Source organism: Nycticebus coucang, chromosome 15 (assembly GCF_027406575.1).
Source record: "Nycticebus coucang isolate mNycCou1 chromosome 15, mNycCou1.pri, whole genome shotgun sequence".
In the NCBI taxonomy this organism is placed as follows: Eukaryota; Metazoa; Chordata; class Mammalia; order Primates; family Lorisidae; genus Nycticebus; species Nycticebus coucang.
Window position 1 is genome coordinate 1,576,049 of NC_069794.1, and position 19,058 is coordinate 1,595,106.

General features: G+C 44.8%; 1 long non-coding RNA gene across 1 annotated transcript in view; it reads right to left on the reverse strand.

Moving 5' to 3' along the window:
- The window catches only part of LOC128566842 (uncharacterized), a 51,958-nt gene that overhangs the window by 5,374 nt on the left and 27,526 nt on the right, over nt 1-19,058 (reverse strand). The window contains exons 2-3 of the long non-coding RNA XR_008374652.1: nt 6,449-6,607; nt 3,295-3,406 (exon numbers count right to left, since the gene is read on the reverse strand). This is a non-coding gene — a long non-coding RNA (uncharacterized LOC128566842). The remainder of the gene's footprint in view (nt 1-3,294; nt 3,407-6,448; nt 6,608-19,058) is intronic.

Sequence of the window (19,058 nt, forward strand, 5' to 3'; positions counted from 1 at the left end):
GGCCCCACTGAATGGGGCAGATAATGACCCCCGGTTCCCAAGGCAGGCTTTCTGCTGCCTGGTGAGCCTTGGATTTGTGTGGTCCAAGCCTTCCCCAGCTCGTCGCATTCTGTCACCGGGATAAGGGGCTCCCTCGGCTCGTTTGCACCTGCGTCGCTTTTGGCTCCTTCAGGAATGCGCTGAAGCTTGTAATCAGCTTTGTGAAGCCATTGAGTGCACGGCTGAGTGAAACTTCCAAAGCTCGCGGAAAACCGGCCCGCTGAATAGGAGCCAGCATGGGGCTGCTCTCCAAGCCTCCGCGCTGCCAAATTCCAGCAGAGCCCTCACAATCGCTCCGCGCGGGCCTCGCTGCTTTCCCCACACTGAGAAAAGTGAGAAAAGAAAAGCGAAAATACCAGTCGCCGAGGTGAGCCGTTTGTTCCCAGATTAATGGCAAACGGCTCCCCCCAACCCCCCACAGAGCTCAGGACTCAGGCAGCACGGCGCAGGGAGGGAGAAGAGTTATTAATAACTCCTCATCTGATTCTGGCCGGCCCCAGGTGGGGGTCCCACTCCCCGTGGCTGAGCTGTGCTCCACGCCCAGGGCGGCTCTGGGCCTGTGGCCTGGGGTGTGGGGAAGGGTCTGAGTCATCTGGCTGTGCTCCTGGCTTGAAGAGGGGCGTTAGATGAAGCCAAACCTAGGAGTTCCCAAAGCTAGTCCTGCAAAGCCTTCAAAAGATTTCTTCCAGGAACAAGAACAAGGAACCAGCTCTCCGCCTTCACTGACCCCATTCCCCCTTCCCATCCACAGGGCCCTGCCTCCTCCCACTGCTGAAGCAGGGCCTGCTGGATTTCAAGGGCTTTGGGAGAGAAGAGGCAGGCAAGGGGGGGCTCTGACAGCTCAGTGTGCCTCTGCTCCGGTCAGGTGACTGCAGGAACAGAGGTGCTGGCCCGGCTTGAGTAGCCGAGGCCACCCCACCACACATGTCCACAGCTGGGCAGGAAAACAGCCCTGCCATGAGGTGTTATCTCTTACCAGGGGTCTCTAGCCCTCCAGACAAGTGGCTGCCAGATCCTTGGGTTCTTCCTCTCAATCAAGGTACATGACAGTTTCAGGCTGGCTTTCTTTCCAGAAAAGGAAATCCCTGGGGGTCAGCAGGAGACAAGCAGCTTGCAGAAGGCCAACCCCTGCCCCTCCCCTGCAGCCTGCCGCCCTCAGCTCCCCAGGGCTCCTGTCTCCTGTGGTCCTGGGGCAGAGGCTGGGGAGAGAGAGGCTGGGGGACGCATGCACCTCCTGGGTGAAGGCAGGGGCTCTCTCTGACCTCAGTGCCCGCAAGCAGGCCTCTGAGAAGGAAACTCTGAGTCCTTTTTCCAGCTGTTCTCAGGGCTGTGAAGGCAGCATTCTGATCTACGTGCAAAAACTCTCTTTACTGCTGTTGTGCATTTCTTTAGCTAGTTAATTCTTCCTACCATGAGTTGGATGCTTTCCTTTTCTGCAAGCACAAATGTATCATGTTAATATTGGATCTCAATTTCCCTTCCTTCCAGTAAACAGAAGTTCGGTCCTGCAGGGCCTCCTTCCCTGTAGCAGCGCCTGCCTTGTGCAGGGGCACTGCGTCCTCTAACTCCTGTCTGTGCTATAAATAGTCCCCTGGTGGATCTAAAGGCTTAATGAGCCTCTCTAGATACCTAACTTATTATAAAGCCCTGGGGAGAATAACATTAGCAGGCAGAGAGTGGAGAGAAGAGAGCTCCCCCTGTAGATGCCCTATTAAAGAGCTCTTGTTCACATCCTTCTGGAAGGCCCAGGAGTGGGCAAGACTTCTCCTGTGTGTACACATTAGTGAGAGTCAGCTGGGAGTGCTGCGTGTGTACAACAGCCTGTTGGAGCAAGAAGCAGATGGCACTTCCAAAGGTCAAGTGATTTGCCCAGAATTGCTTTGGGGTGTCATAACTGTTATCAGTAATAAGAAGGAAGAAAATCAGTGAGTGCTTTGCCCTATTCTCAAATTCATCACATGGTCCTATTTAAGATGGAGGAAACCCTTCAGTTCTGAATCCTCAAAGGTGAACCAATGAGAGAGTTGGTACTCAAAGAAGAGTTAAATACCTCTCTGTGCCAAGACTGCGCACACTCATTCACAGCTGCTGAACACTTTAAACGTTCCGCCTTCCTACCACCCATTTTTACATCTAAAGTTTACTTTTTATTGTAAAGTTTGACATGTTGTTTTCAGCCATGTCTCTCCTTCCAACCATTCTCAGTAACAAGTCAGGAGGATATGCAGCAATTCAGAAATTAGTGAAATTTTATTCCTGGTGGGGGTGTTGGATTAAGAGGCTGGGAGAGTGTGAAGCAAGTCAACGTGTAATTGCATGATAAGGCTCTCACGAGGAATTTATTGGCCAAGTCGCTATTTCTATTCCCTCCTAATCGCGTTGAGCACATTCATTCCCTGCAATCTGTCTCCATAATCTTCTGTAGCAGAATGGCAGCCAATGGGAGCAGGCATGTTTGGAGAGAAGAGGAAATATGCACAAGCATGATAAACTGATGCTAATTATCCATATTTAGGACACCAAGTGCAGAAGATCAAGGTTTACAAATAACAAACCAGAGCCAATGATGATGCTTCCTCGTGTGGAATATATTGGAGGAGACCAGATAAGGGTTTCATGGGCAGGAGAGATTTATTGGTCAAAGGGTTCACCTTCCACTTTCCCACTTTTATATAGCAGTAAATTATTTAGGCTGAATTCACCAGGACATTACTCTTTCATTTGGCGACGTGCCATGACTTGCTCTTTTTTTGTGTCCTGTCAATGCAAATCCTTGTAGTTTAACATCAGTTGATAAGAAACAAATAATTGAAGTAATAGGTAATTCCCTTTAACTTGTGCAATAGGATGGTGCCAGAAAGAATGAGATGAGGTACAGAGAACAGTGTCTGGGCTGGAAGGGAAGCAGTCTCGACCTCAGGCCTTCAGTGGCCTCCTGAGTGGGAGGATAAAGAAGTGAGATACTCGGGCGGCGCCTGTGGCTCAGTGAGTAGGGTGCCGGCCCCATATGCCGAGGGTGGCGGGTTCAAACCCAGCCCCGGCCAAACTGCAACAAAAAAATAGCCGGGCGTTGTGGCAGGCGCCTGTAGTCCCAGCTGCTCGGGAGGCTGAGGCAGGAGAATCACGTAAGCCCAAGAGTTAGAGGTTGCTGTGAGCCGTGTGACGCCACGGCACTCTACCCGAGGGCGGTACAGTGAGACTCTGTCTCTACAAAAAAAAAAAAAAAAAAAAAAAAAAAAGAAGTGAGATACTCACTGCCATGTGTGTGTCTCTGCGTGTCCCACAGCCTTGTGCTCGCGGGGAGCAGTAGGTGTCCAGCACAACCTCACGGGGATGTTTCTTCTGTCTGGAATCCTGATCATTTAAACTAAAACAAACAAAAGAAACCAAAACAGAAAAACATGTTCTTTCACTCTGCCCCACTCTCCCACACCACCTCCAACTGAATGAATACTTTGAATCCCTCTCCAAGATTTCTGGCTCTGAGAAAAGACCTAGAAGGAGCCCAGACTAGAAATATTGTGTGGATTGGGTGAGGGGTCAGAGGTAGATTTATAATCACTGCCTTGTCAAGTTTTTAGAGAGCAAACACAAATGTAGCACAGTATTTTGCTGCAAATTTGCATGCTTATTTATAAATGTATACATGTAATGTTAACTAAACACCATTCAGTGGTACTTGACTTTTTGTGGGGAGGTGCTTATTTTCAGGTTTAGAACCAGCTGGGAAACTTGATTCATTCTTTGAGAATCTTCTAGGGCAGTGGTTCTCAACCTTCCTAATGCCATGCCCTTCAATACAGTTCCTGTGGGTTGTGACCCACAGGTTGAGAACCACTGGTCTAGGATTTTCATTTGGGCAAAGAAACAGAAATTCTCTGTTGAACACACATTGCAGACACATATGGACTACCTACTATAAAGACAAAAGAATTATGTGGACGTCTGAGTATATAATTGATAATTCCTACATATTAGGGGAGAACAGATGATTTTCTTTTTTTGGGTGGGGGCTAGGGCTGGGTTTGGACCCGCCACCTCCTGCATATGGGGTTGGCGCCCTACTCTGTTGAGCCACCCAGAACAGCTGATCTTTGACACAATTTTTCTTCACCTTAGACCATCTGGGCAAGAAATTATTTGAAGACTACTTCTACACGCATGCACTTTTTTCTCTATTTCAACCAGATTAAGATGTCACTCACTAAAAAACACATCTTTATTTTCCATGCCACAATGGAAGAAAAAACTCTGTCAATTATAATTTTAAGTTGTTATTGATACAATGGTGCATTTAAATTCCAGAGATAAAAATATTTAAAATGTGTATCTTAAACCCTCCCAAATATAGTATGCATAGCTGAGTTAGTCAAATATCATTTGTAACGCTTTGCCCCAATGTTTTCGAAATTACCCATTATTCTACAGAAATTAACTTTGCTGTAAATTAATAAATGTGTTAATAATCATGTATTAACACGTGAAACACATATTCTGTAGTTATACATAGTTTAGAAATGTAGAATTTAAACATTTATTCATTCAATTTACCAAAAGGAGAAAGAAAAGCTAAAACCAGTAATATTCTCCCATCATCAATAATCTAGCAATTGAAGTAAACATTGTAGGTTGCTGGGGTTTTTTCCAAAAATTATCTAAGTAAGAGAAAGAATCCCAGTTGTTCCCTTGATTTGACACATTCAGATATGAAAAGACCACTGTGTCGCTTCACACATGTATGTCTGGTGTCCGCCAGGGCAAAGCGACTAACCTCGGTCTGTCTGGTTCTGTTTGGTTTTGGCTTTGGTGCTCCAAATTGGATGTGGTGACTCTGAGTAATTTGATCCCTGAATCAGCTTTTCTCCCTGAATTACAGGATTTTCATCTAAATAGTGCCTAAACTCTACCCATCTGTGCTCTTCTCACCACGCTTGAGACCACCGCTAAATATGTGAAAAACTAACCATTATTTTGAAAATAGGATTAAGTTCAGGGAAAAATCAACCATTTTAAAGTAACCACTTAAATACAAGGAACCAGTTAAACTGATTACCAGTGGAGCCCACCTTTTAAATTTTATCTTAAAAAAATTCAGTGCTTCCATGGGCGGCGCCTGTGGCTCAGTCGGTAAGGCGCTGGCCCCATATACCGGGGGTGGCGGGTTCAAACCCGGCCCCCGCCGAACTGCAACAAAAAAATAGCCGGGCGTTGTGGCGGGCGCCTGTAGTCCCAGCTGCTCGGGAGGCTGAGGCAGGAGAATCGCTTAAGCCCAGGAGTTGGAGGTTGCTGTGAGCTGTGTGATGCCACGGCACTCTACCGAGGGCAGTACAGTGAGACTCTGTGTCTACAAAAAAAGAAAAAAAAAATTCAGTGCTTCTTTTGAAGTTAGCTTGCGTTCATACAGGCGGACACAGAGACTGCTTTTCCCCACTCTAGAAGTGCACCCTGGCGGGATGTGGGAAAGCAGATGGGGGAGGAAGTTATCAGCCAGACCTAACAATTCTCAATGAGGCCGCCAGGACACCCATACCTTCTGAGGCCGGATGTGCCTGTGTGTGAGCTTGCTCACCCATGAAGGCGTGTGTGCACGCACGCGCAGGACAGCACCCAGGGCCCATGTGCTCGTGGGTAGGGTCTGAATCAAGATGCAGCAGACAGCACTTGTGGCCCCTGGCACAGGTGAGCCCTCCCGGAGAGGGCACAGGTGAGAATGGTGTGCAGGAGAGAACGGGGCGCAGGAGAGAATCGGGCTCAGGAGAGAATGGGGGCTCAGGAGAGAATGGAGCTCAGGAGAGAATGGGGGCTCAGGAGAGAAGGGGGCTCAGGAGAGAACGGGGGCGCAGGAGAGAACGGGGCGCAGGAGAGAAGGGGGCTCAGGAGAGAACGGGGCTCAGGAGAGAACGGGGCGCAGGAGAGAACGGGGGCACAGGAGAGAACGGGGGCACAGGAGAGAACGGGGGCACAGGAGAGAACGGGGGCACAGGAGAGAATGGGGCGCAGGAGAGAACGGGGGCGCAGGAGAGAACGGGGCGCAGGAGAGAACGGGGGCACAGGAGAGAACGGGGGCACAGGAGAGAATGGGGCGCAGGAGAGAATGGGGGCACAGGAGAGAACGGGGTGCAGGAGAGAACGGGGCGCAGGAAAGAATATGGGTGCAGAGGGCCAGGGCAGAGCAGCAGAAGGCGTCTGTTCTCCTGTATAGCTCATGCAGCCAACTATGTGCCCGGGTGGGGCCTCTTGGAGCTCTCATGGCCTCTCTGGAGGCTTTTTTAACAGGGGGGAATGGTAAGTTTGCTCTTTGCTTTTATTTGTCCTATGTGGCCTCTCCCCACACACCATGTATCATTAATAAACAAATATTTATTCATAGCATATGCAAATGTAAGCGACCATCTCTTTCATAAATTACCTAGTTCCCTCTGCACTTTCAAATAATGTGGGAGACCGTTTTGCGCGTTCATCTTCCTGGCTCACTCTCCTGGACCACTTCAATGGGGACGTTGTAGCCTCTTTGAAAATATGTCTCCAGCCATGATTTCTTCTCTCTGAGCACGATCTACAGAGGTATCTGAAATGAACACAGAACTCCAGGCATTGTTTACCTTGAACTTGTTAGCAAGATGATTACAAGATACTGTAAATGTGCTTGGCATGTTGAAACACACTTTCAGCTCCAATGACTTCAAATAGCTTCTAAGTAAAACAAATAAACAGAATAATGGTGGGATTTATTTGGAATTATTCATTATGAAAGTACCCAGGGCATGACATTCCAATCATGTCTTAATTCTTTGCAGGAGCAGAAACAGATTCCATATCTTGACACATTCATTGCACCGAGTCCCAGGCAGTTATTGGTCTGGCTCACTGGAGGTCTCAGGAGCTGAGAGGACACTGTGGGGTCTTTTGCAAATCAGGCATTGCCCCTCTTCTGCACATCAAAAGTGACATAAATGCCCAGGCTGACTCCTGGGTTATGATCTATGAGTTGATGTGTTAAATGAGCTCGTTGCTTTAAAGGTTATAAATGACAAGATTTTTACTATTACAAGTAATTTATAGCTATTTCCTGTTTGACATGACAGAGCCTCATGGAGAAGTCCAAATTTGTCTGCTTGACACATTGATTTTAACACTTTTCTCTTTCCCCAAATTCTAGCATGTGTTAACTACTGTTTTCGTAGGTGTCAATTTGCACCTGTGGGGTCCACCTCGCGAGGCCTCGTGAGGTCCCAGCCTCTGCTGCAGCCGGCTGCCTGCATCTCAGCAGCTAATGTGGGTGATTACTGGCATATTTGCTGTAATTTATAAAAATCACAGGAAATGACATTTTTATTAGTCACTGACTCCCCCAGCATCAACTGCAATGGATGTTATGCACACAAATGCATTTTAAAAATTGTTCTTCTGAAGTCTGAACCTCTTTCTGGTTTCTGATTCTGTGAAATGATCACATTTCACTTTTGCTTACTACAACTGGCTTCCTCCAGAGCTGGGAACTCAGCTGAGAGCTCAGGCCTGGGGACTTGCCCTGTGGGGACAGCAGTAGGTGTTGGGATGTGCTCTCCAAGGCTGAGAGGGGGATGTGGACTGGCCTGACCTCCGTCTGAGTGGTGGCGGGGGCAGGTAAGAGCCGGAGCCCCTGAGTAGGCTGCGGCTCACGGAACTCTGCCTGCCAGGGTGAGCCCTGGGCACCTGCTCACGCTGTCACTGCTGTCAGTGTGCCGGGACTTTATGTGCCATCCGCACCATGGACTGCAGAGCTCTGAGAAGGGTAGGGTGGCTGACTCTCAGGGATTTTTGTGTGGATGGTACAGAGGGGGACAGGGAATTTGCTGTGAGCTGTTGCGGGGAGTTATGCCAACAGATCCCACGAGTCGACGGCACTGTCAGGACACAGTTTGTGGCACAGTGTGCTTGGGTGTGGCTCAGTCTTTACCTTCACGGCCACCCTGTCCCTTTTCCTAATTGCAAATTGCACAGTATCACCCTCAGATTTGGATCAGGCAGATGTGACTCCAACATCTGCTTTCACCACGCTGCTGTGCCACATTCTTGGGGGTGACTGTAGACCCAAAATGAGGTGACTTCAGAGCAAAGGAGAAGCCTCACTCAGACAGGGGATGGCTGGTGTGGGGGAGGAGAGGAGCCACGCTTGTCCCATCCCTGATTTGTTAATAGTTCTCGTGAGACACAGTAAATGTTTTCTGTCCTCAGAACAAAGCTGAGCTGGAGGCTTCTCATGCCCACATTACAGAAAAGGAGACAAAGGTTCTGAGCAGCACAGCTGGGACATCCAGACCTACATTCCCGTGCCTGCAAAGCTCCCGAGAGCCACGACCCTGAGGAGTGGAGCACAGGCAGGATGAGCCACGTCTCCGGGAGGCAGCAGCCAAGTCACCTGAGGGAGAAAAACAGGGTCTGGTGCTGAGTCTGTTCGTGAGAGTGGCTGACAGGTGGAGGTAGCAGCTCCCAAGAGCAGATGAGGAAACCCAAGGGCTAATGGACTAGAGCAGGATACACCCCCTTCAAGCCCAGGGTACTGAGATGCCAACTGTGTTGAAAAGTCTTGAATGGGGCAGCCTAGTGACAGGCCAGGGGAGATAACCCATGTTGTAGGAGGGATGTGGTTGATAAGAAGAAGCATTCAGAGTCAGACAGCCCTGACTCAGCCTGAGCTCTGCCCCATACCTTGAGTGAGAGAGAGATTGGTAGGGCAGATGGAGAAAAAGAGAGGGAGGGAGAGAGAGAGAGAAAAGAAGGAAAAGGAAGGAAGAGAGAGAGAGAGAGAGAGACAGAAACAGAGGCGGAGGGAAGGAGGGAGCTGACGGGTGGGGACCTGCTGTCACAGGACTGCACCGTACATATCTCACAGCACAGTAACTTTTGTTTCTGCTATTATGGCCTGTACCAAAGACCTAATTAACAAATCCTGTACTCTTTGGGAATTAAGTCAGAATTAACAAATATTTGATTCCCCCCCCCAACCTTAATTGTCATTAATTGTCCTCATATCAAAATTGAGTACATAGGATTCATGCTTCTCCATTCTTGTGATGCTTTACCAAGAATAATGTCTTCCACTTCCATCCAGGATGGAGGGAGGTGGGTGGGGCCTTGGTGTGTGTCACACTTTATGGGGGCAAGACATGATTGCAAGAGGGACTTTACCTAACAATTGCAATCAGTGTAACCTGGCTTATTGTACCCTCAATGAATCCCCAACAATAAAAAAAAAAAAACCTAAAAAAAAAAAAACCAAATCTTTGAGGGTCCATAGTGTATCAGTCTCTCAAGAATGTTTCCTTCTTTAGTTCTCAAAATAATCCTTCAAGTTAGATGTCATTTTTGCCATTTTCTATTTGAAGAACCTGAAGCTCAAAGACGTAAAGAATTTGCCTGGGTTTCTGAAGCCACAGGTGGCACAACCAGCGTCTGACTCAGACCGTCTGCCTCCAGGCTGCTGCTGTCTCTGCAGCAGCCGACCACCGCAGGGGTCCACAGACAGGAGCACACCCCGTGGTGGGCCTCACACCCGCCAGAGGCACCAGAGAATGGCCAAGTGCTGTGGGAGGCAATAAAGTGGGGGTCGGTGGATTACTTTGAAGATCACCTGGATTGTAAAGACAAGGGGCTGTTGCAGTTTGCCCCATTGATGCCCTTGGGACCTGGCTAGACAGAGGAGGTGGCACAGTGGTGGACTTCAGGAGAGCTGAAATTGGGAAAAGATCCAAAGACTTTGGATTTACTCTGATTTACCTCCTTTTAAGTCAGGTCGCCGTTCAGAATGAACACCATCCTCCTTGTCCTCGTGAGCTCCAGATGCTGATCCAGCCCTGACTCTGCTGCCGTAGACTGAACCAGGGTCCTCCCCATCTTGTAAGATCTACAACTTTGAAAGTCAGGCAAAGCCCACAAGCCCCTTCTCAGAATAATGTTTCTGAATGTGTAAAATAAAATGCATGAAAGGAACCAACTGATTATTTTGAAAACTAGTAAGTAAAGGGGAAGAATCTCATATCCACATTATGATGATCTATACTAATTCCACTGCTAGGTAACCAGGCAAGGTGACATGGTTTTTCTTTGTAGAAGTATTACAGCCATTAAATTATGAGGGATGATAGAATTAAACCATTCTGCAAGTGCCAGTTAACCCATGGACTCACACATTGACCATGACTGGCTACTGACAGGGATGACAGGAGAAATGTCGCCTTCCCTGTCCCCAGACACACCCTGAGGAGCACTGGGCCCCGTGTCCAGCTCCCCATCAGATGCAGGAAAGAGGGAAGGAAAAATCACTCCATGGGCGTGATCCCCAACCCAGACTGCAGGACTTCACACAGGATAAATAACTGTTATTTCAAGGAATAAATTGCGAAAGTAAAGACAGGAGAGTGGTATTTTAATTACATTCTTAAATAATCTCAATGTCTTAGTAACGCCCTGTATGTGCCCGCTACTGGGATCACATCTCTCCACTACCACTGTCCTTTCCTGTTCTACTTTGATTTTTGTGTGGCGCTTGCTTTTTTATCATAGCAGCTGCTAAAAACCTGGCTTTGTGACGATGCCAAGACTTAGAGGGTTTGAGCTGGTAACTCGGAATTAAACTCAAAACTCGACAATGTGTCATCTACTGAGTCTTTCCAGCACATAATAAGAAATTACCAGATAGGTGAAGAAGCAAGAAAATATGAGAAAATGTGAATAGGAGACAAATCAGTCAACAGAAGCAGACCCAACGTCAGAGATGATGGACGGTAACACAGACGCATAAACAGGCTGAAAGACAAAGGAAAATGCATACAAACCGTGGGACAGATGGGTACCAACAGAGAGGCAGAATGACTGAGAGTAAAACACTTGGGAATTCTAGAACTGAAAAGCACAATTGAAAACAACGTATTTCCATTTTGCCTATAAACTTCCCAATCATTTATGGGAATCATTATGGCAAACCACATATTTATGTCTTGTCCATAAATATAACGCAGAATACAAAAAATATATTTTTCACCCACATATAAAATACAAGATAAGACAAGCAGCTTTCTCACAAAAGGCAAGGAGTTTCACGAACATGCCCTGCTCCTCTTAAGGTCACTCCATCCCTCTCGAGGATAGCGCTGTTGCACAGACCCCCCTGTCATGATGGACATGGCCAGTACCTGCACTGTTCTCTGTGGTGGCCACTAGCCATGTGGTTATTTAAATTTATTTAAATTAAAAACTCAGTTCCTCAGTAGCAGCTGCCAAATTTCAAGTGATCATAGCAAAGTTCTAAGGTCTTGAGGAAGACATTTATGGTTTTAAAGTCAGTTTTGCAAAAATCTAATTTTTGTATTTTGATAGAATTAACTTCTAGAGTTTGGAATAATTCAGTGACTCCATAGGAGTTGTCTATGCACTGGGGACATCCAGGCAGGAGTTTATTTCTTCATTTCTTTAGTTAATATGTTAAGAAAGAAGTGAACACGGTGTTTGAACATGGTGGTTCTCAAAGTTTCACGTGCAAAACAGTTATTTGGAGGGTTTGTTCCCAGGGGACGTCTCTGAGACACACCCACCCTCAATTCAGTTGTATCAAGGTGGTGTCTCTTCTGGCTGGAACTCGGAAACCCATATTTTTTGGAAACATCCCTGATAATTCTAGTATGTGATTACATCTTAAGAAATGCTAGAAAAATACACAAATATCCAAACCAAGTTTTAACATTCTTTTCAATCAGCTCCTGCATGCCTTGTGTGGATGGTTATTTCATTTTTCCTTTTGTGACGAGTTCAATTGATCAGCTATGCTCTTTTTAAATGTAGAAAATATTTTTCCATTTTTACTTTATTTCATTAAAAGCAAATTGCATTTTTCAGATGATTCAAAATGTCATGTTTTAGTACTTTCGAGCTTTGGACACAGCAGCCTCTCTGCTCGCTGCGTGAATCTGAGGGGTGGATATCTGCGGACACAGCCTGGGAACAACTTGCTCCACATACACCAGTAGGTTGTGAAGTTAGGATTGAGTCATAAGGCTTTCCACAGGCAAACCTGTGGTTTCTAGAGGGCTCTGGATCATTAATTCTTTTTTTCCTTGCAAATAAATGATAATAAGATTTTAATCATAAACTCACTGAAATATGTGCTCTCCCTTTGAGGTCACAGAAACTTCCCTCATATAATAACATAAAGTAAATACAGATTTGGCTTATTGAGTTCATTTTATGAAAATCAGATTTAGAGGCATTCTAGAAGGAACCCAAAGAGGAATATTTGATGTCAGAAATCTTGTTTGGTCTCCTTTTCAGTCCTGGATTGAAGACTGACTCTTAATCCTGCTAGAGCTGATGTAGTCATTGAATCAATTTCTCACTTTCTTGTATCTCAAACTAAACATCTCTTTGCAGGAGATTATGTCTATAGAATATAATTTTAAAAGATTTTGTAATATTATGTTAGAAAGGATTGTTCTTTCTGCTTAATTAAATTCTTCATTTTATTTTATAATCCAAGCCAAATTGTTTTTATTTTTTATGCATTGACAGAAGATACGTCAGGAGATGGGGTACCCGTGCCCTTTACATGCCATGTAAAACACGTTTCAGATTATGTAGGAACTGTCTGAATAGTCCCAGGACTAGGCATTATTCTGTTTTCCACATCATGTACTGGTGAGGAGAAGGGAACAGTTGTATTTAAGTATAGCCATATATGAGTATTTTGAGAAAGTGTTTTCCTTATTTATTCTTTATCCAAATTCTAAACTTCGTAAAGTTCCAAAGTACGAACGGCTTTTCCTGCGTGTTTGATATACAGATCCCTGAACCCGGGCCCCCTTTTTGTGTTCACAGGATGTGTTAAGCACATGGATTTTTGGCCACAACAGTTTCATCAGACTTTGTCTGGGGGCCTTTGGTCCAGCCATAGGCTCTTTGTCTTTGCGTTAGAGAAGGGATCAGTGAATTGATACCTTCATAAATACTGTGCATATTTTCGGTTTTTGAACATTTTTTTAATTTTTATTGTTAAATCATAGCTGTGTACATTAGTGCAATCAAGGGGTACAATGTGCGGGTTTCATATACAATCTGAAATATTCTCATCAAACTGTTCAATGTAACCTTCATGGCATTTTCTTAGTTACTATATGTAGGCATTTGTATTCTGCGTTTAGTAACTTTCGCCTGTACCCATTCTAAGATGCACCGTAGGTGTGGCCCTCCCCCCTCCCTTCCTCTTCGTTAGCCCTTTCCCCATAGTCTTGTGCTATAGTTGGGTTATAGCCTTCATGTGAAAGCTATAATTTAGCTTCATAGTAGGGCTGAGTACATTGGATACTTTTTCTTCCACTCCTGAGATACTTTGCTAAGAAGAATATGTTCCAGCTCCATCCATGTAAACATGAAAGAGGTAAAGTCTCCATCTTTCTTTAAGGCTGCATAATATTCCATGGTATACATGTACCACAGTTTGCTAGTCCATTCGTGGGTCGGTGGGCACTTGGGCTTCTTCCATGACTTAGCGATTATGAATTGGGCTGCAATAAACATTCTGGTACAGATGTCTTTGTTATATTGTGATTTTTGGTCTTCTGGGTATAAACCTAGTAAAGGAATTATAGGATCGAATGGCAGGTCTATTTTTAGGTCTCTAAGTGTTCTCCAAACATCCTTCCAGAAGGAATGTATTAGTGTGCATTCCCACCAGCAGTGTAGATCGGTTTTTGAACATTTTGAATAAGGCCCACGAGTCACTTAATTTTTGTGAAGGCCTTTCCATGGCAGTTTCTAGCTATCTGTGACTAGCCACGAGGTAAACTCCACGTGTGTGGAATGAGAGGAATAAGAGTCCTCGCTGCCTCTCACGTAGCTGCACAGAGGTCCCATCGCCCTCTCTGGGGCTGCGTCTTGTGGGGTGGTCTTGCCGCCCTCATCTGCCGGATGACGGCCTTGCTGGTGCTGTTGCCACCCTTGTTGCTGGTGTTCTGTCATCGTGGTTCCTTCTTTCCAAGAACCCAAAGCAGTGTCCTTTGCGGAAACACTTTGTTCTGAGGTTCTGTTTTGGCTTCAGTACTGTTCTCGCTGTGCTCAGTGTGGGAGGCTCCGCCACCTCTGTGGAGTTACACCCTCTCCCTCCTCCCATGACAAAGGAATAACGTGAACTTATTCCTTGAAAATCCAGTTCAAAGGGTGAAAGATGGGGTCGCAGGTCACATTAAGCCACAATTCCAAATTCAGAACAATTGCAACCAGCAGGGAGACATTTCACCTTTGGAATTAAGAACCCCCCTAAGCAGGTGCTTTACACTGAGTACTCAGGGATGACTGAAGCTAAAAATCTAGAGGTGGAGATAAGGAGGGAGCAGGGAGATCCGGACGCCTTTCCACCTGCAGGACCCGAGGTCCACCTCCCACCAGCTCAGGAAGCGGGTTTCCCTGATGCATCTTGGCTTTGCAGAGTTCTACCCCTTCCTCTAAACCAGTGATTTTCAACCCGTGTGCCATGGTTGATCATTAATTATACTATTTTCAAAAGAAGTTCAAAGCAAAGTAAGTAAATATTTTTTTTTGATCAGTGTAATTTGTGTGCTGAAGAAGTTTAACTACAGGTTCCAGTGTGCTGTGAGATAAAAAAGGTTGAGAAACCCTGTTCTAGACTCTGCGTGTGTCCGTTCTTCTGTGCACCACGCTCAGTGCCCCGTGAAGGGGAGAGACTCCACACTGGGGGAAGAGGTGGAGGAAGTCAGCCTGGCTCTGGTTTTCTATCCAAACTCAAGGATGTAGGGACGCAAAGGGAGAAGAGAGAATTTTGTGAGACAATGCAGTAAACGTCCCAGACCTATGAAAAGAAGAGAAAAATGCCAATATGATTAGCAAAGCAAAACCTTGAAAGGGATCATAAGCCAGTGAAGCAAAGCCTCCAGAGACAGTCTCTAGACCGCCACTGAAGCTGGGCCATTGTCCACTGAAAGCCATTAGGTATGATGGCAGCGGCCTGGTTCTCCTAAAGTCGGTGGTTTCAACATATACATTTATTGTTTTTTCTTCTTATGACACCATTAACATGAGAATTAGTAACACAATAAACAAGAGGAAACAGCAGTAAGTTTTTTGGAGATGAGAAATAAGGGTTGAGTAGGCAGACTCAAAGAAGCCACAACCCAGGCTGGGCACGGCAGCTCACACCTGCCACCTGGCACTGTGGGAGGCTGAGATGGGAGGATCTTTTGAGGCCAGGAGTTGAAGACCAACCTGGGCAACATAGTGAGACGCCCATCACTACAAAATTCGAAGGAACAGCTACCCAGGAGTCTGAGGTGAGAGAATTCCTTGAGCCCAGGACGTCAGGGCTGCAGTGAGCTGTGATGATGCCACTGTCCTCAGCCTGAGTAACAGTGCAAGCCTCTGTCTCTGAAAAGGGAGACAAAGCCAAAAACCAGAGCCTAAAGGGTGTGGTATTCTAAGACACTAGCTAACTTTTCCTATAGAAGCAGGGAGGTCCCAGGTGAAGTTCCAATTCCTGAAATGATTGGGCTAAGCAGGAATGGATTGAATCTGTGCACGAAACCCCCAGACCCAGAACCCCCACCTCCTGCACCCAGGGTGCCACACGGCTCCTCCCCCAGTACAGCATGTTCATTTACAGAAAACTGAACCAAAGAGACACCAGATGAAGAGACAGCAAGCAGAGTGGAGGGAGGGGGAAGAGCAGGCCTGGAGACAGAGCTCGGGAAAGCTGCTGTACTGAGTCACGAGTTCCAAGAATGCTCGTGGACAGTTGTAAAGCTTTCTCTAGAGAAACAAAAAAGATTCAAAAAGAAGAGAGAGAGAGAGGAAACAAAGTTAGAATCTGAAATTAAAAAAAAAATAACAAAGCTATAGATAACTGACATTTGGACATTCTTGCAATGAAACATTCAAGTTTCAGGCTACAGGGAAGCCCCTTAGGTGTTAGCCCCTCCCAGAACTTTGGAGTCATCTTCTGATGTCCCACTCAGAAATATTAACCAACAGGAAAAAATAACGAGGCATCTGTGGAGAGCCTCCGCATGTGAGGCTGGGTCCAAAACTAACAGGCAAAGGCCTGGGAGAAGCCCAAAGCATTGGGAACAAGCAGGAAGAAAAAAAAAGAAAATTTAGAAGGATATGTAGTTCATAAAATAAAATCAGCTTAATATCGAAAACAAAAAGACATAAAGAAAAACTCAGACAACAAAATAAGTCCTGGGATATAAGAATGTGATTGCTGAACAAAAAAATCAATGCAATAAATGAAAGAGAAAAGCGAGAAACTTTTAGGAATACTTTAAGGAAACAGAACCTAAAGAGATAGCGAAAGAGAAAATAAAAAGAAAAAAGATATGAAAAATCAGAGGATGATGCAGAAGTTGTGACCTCTAATTAATCGGAATTCCAGGGAGAACAGAGAACAGTAGTGAGAAGGAAATTTTAAAGAAACCATTCATGGAATTCCCCAGAATTGAAAGATATGGCTTTCGGGATTAAAGCGTACACCAAATTTCCACCATAATAATTGCAAAAAGATGTACAGCAATGCATGTCACCTTGCTGTTTCAAAAATCAAGAATAGGGAGAAAGCAAAGTTTAAAATAGCTTGTACAGAAAAGACTACACATCAAATTTTTTAAAAAGGAAACTAAACAAAAAAGAGCTCACCTGTAGAGGCTCAGCAATCATGAGAGCACGGACTACCGCCTGCTGACACTACACTTAGTGGGGAGCCACTGAACATTCCCCCAAGATCAGGAACAGGAGAGAATGCGCCTCTCCAACACCGTAATGGAGGGACTCGCCAGTGCAATAAGAGAAGAATATATTAATTTAAAGTTTTAATGTAAAAGTTTTTATAAAACTGTTTTTATAAATTTAATATAAAACTTTAATTTCTTCCTTTCTAATATAGGAAGGAAGAAAGAAAAAGGTCTTTATTTGCAGATGTCAGAATTGTCTATGTCAAAATCTAAAAATAAAATAGTTTGGAATGAGTATGACAAAAAAATGTACAAGATCTATGCACCAAAAATTATAAAGTGTTACTATGTGAAATTAAGGAAGATTTGAATAAGTAGAGGTAGTACAACATGTTGATGGATTGGAAGACTCAATATTGTTAAGCTATCTAAATTTGTCTATAGATTCCATGAAATTTCAATTAAACTGCAGAAGCCTTTTGGTGTTTTTTTTTAGAAGTAACAAGCCTATAAAAAATCATATATAAATGCAAAAGACATAAAAGAACCAAAACAACTTTGAAAAACAGGAACAGAAAGGATTTACACTCCCTGTTTTCAACACTTACTGTGAAGATACCCTAATTACGAGCGTGTGGTGTTGGCCCAGTGATACACTAACAGCCGCAGCAGAGCAGAGTCCAGACGGAAACCCACGTGTATATGGTCAACTGATTTTTGACAAAGGTACCAAAGCAATTTTATGAGGAAAGGATAATCTTTTTTAAAAATGATACAGAATGATGAGTAACAATATGCAAAACAATTAACCCTTATTTCATGATACACACAAACAACTTCAAAATTCAGCAAAACCCTAAATGTGAGGGCTAAACGCTACAGAATGTTAGAGCATTTTTCAATAGAACTTTCATTAGTAAAAACATTCTCTGCGTTTACTGAGCAGGATAACACTGGGCGGATAGGACTACTGAGGCGGATAACACTGGGCGGATAGGACTACTAATATCCACTGGGCGGATAGGACTACTGAGCACTCAACATGTGACTAGTGACTGACGACATTACTTACGTTATTTAACTTTAATGAATTAAATGTCAAATTTAAGTAGCTACATGTAGCTCATGGGTATTGAATTAGATAGCACATTTGCAGATGGAATCATCAGATAATATTTTAGGAGTTCTTAAATACAACCCAAAAAGCACAAGCTATAAAAGAAAGATGGTACCAATAAACCAGACTTCATCAACGTTTAAAACTTTCCTTCTTCAAAAGACATTGCTAAGAAGCTGAGCAGGCAGACCACAGACTGAGAAAGTACGTATTTGCAAAACAGATTTCTGACTTGTATCCAGAATATATTAAAAAGTCTCAAAACCCAATGGAATAATAATGGGCAAAAAATTTGAACAGCAATTTCACCGAAGAAGCTATATGGGTGGCTAATAAGCATGTGAAAAGATGTTCCACTTAATTAGTCGTTAGGGAAAAGTAAGTTAAAACCATAATGGAACACTGCTGCACATCTGGTGGTAGGGTTACGATTGAAACACCATTGTTGGGGTGCATGTGGAGGGACCAGAACTGTCACACACAGCGGGTGGGAATATAAAATAGTACAAATACTTTGAAAAACAGTTTTGAGATTTCTTAAAAAGTTAAACACACCTGGCTCGGCGCCTATAGCCGTGGGTACAGTGCCAGCCACATACACTGAGGTTGGCAGGTTTGAATCCGGCCCAGGCCAGCTAAACAATGACAACTGCAACAAAAAAAATAGCTGGGTGTTGTGGCAGGCTCCTGTAGTCCCAGTTACTTGGGAGCAAGAGAATTGCTTAAGCCCAAGAGTTGGAGGTTGCTATGAGCTGTGATGCCACGGCACTCTACCAAGGGCAACAAGTGAGACTTTGTCTCAAAAAAAATAAAGTTAAACACAGCTATAATATTACACAGCCTCTCCATTCCTAGCTATTTGACTCAAGAGAAATGAAAGGATTGTCTATACAAAGACTTGCATACAAATTCCTGACAGCCGAACATTGGAAATGCACGTCCTTCACAGGTGGAGATGTGATTGTAGATCCACGCAGCAGAAGACTCCCCGACAATAACAGCAGTGCCCTGCTGATACACACTGAATATGGACTACCTCAGAGTCACTGTGCCAAGAGAAAGAAGCCAGACAGAAAAGATTTTATATAAAATTCCAGGAAAAGCAAACCAGTCGACAGTGACAAAAAGCATGTCAGTGGCTGTCTGTGGGGGGAGAAAGGTAGGAGAGAGGGTTTCAAAGAGAGGACGGAAGC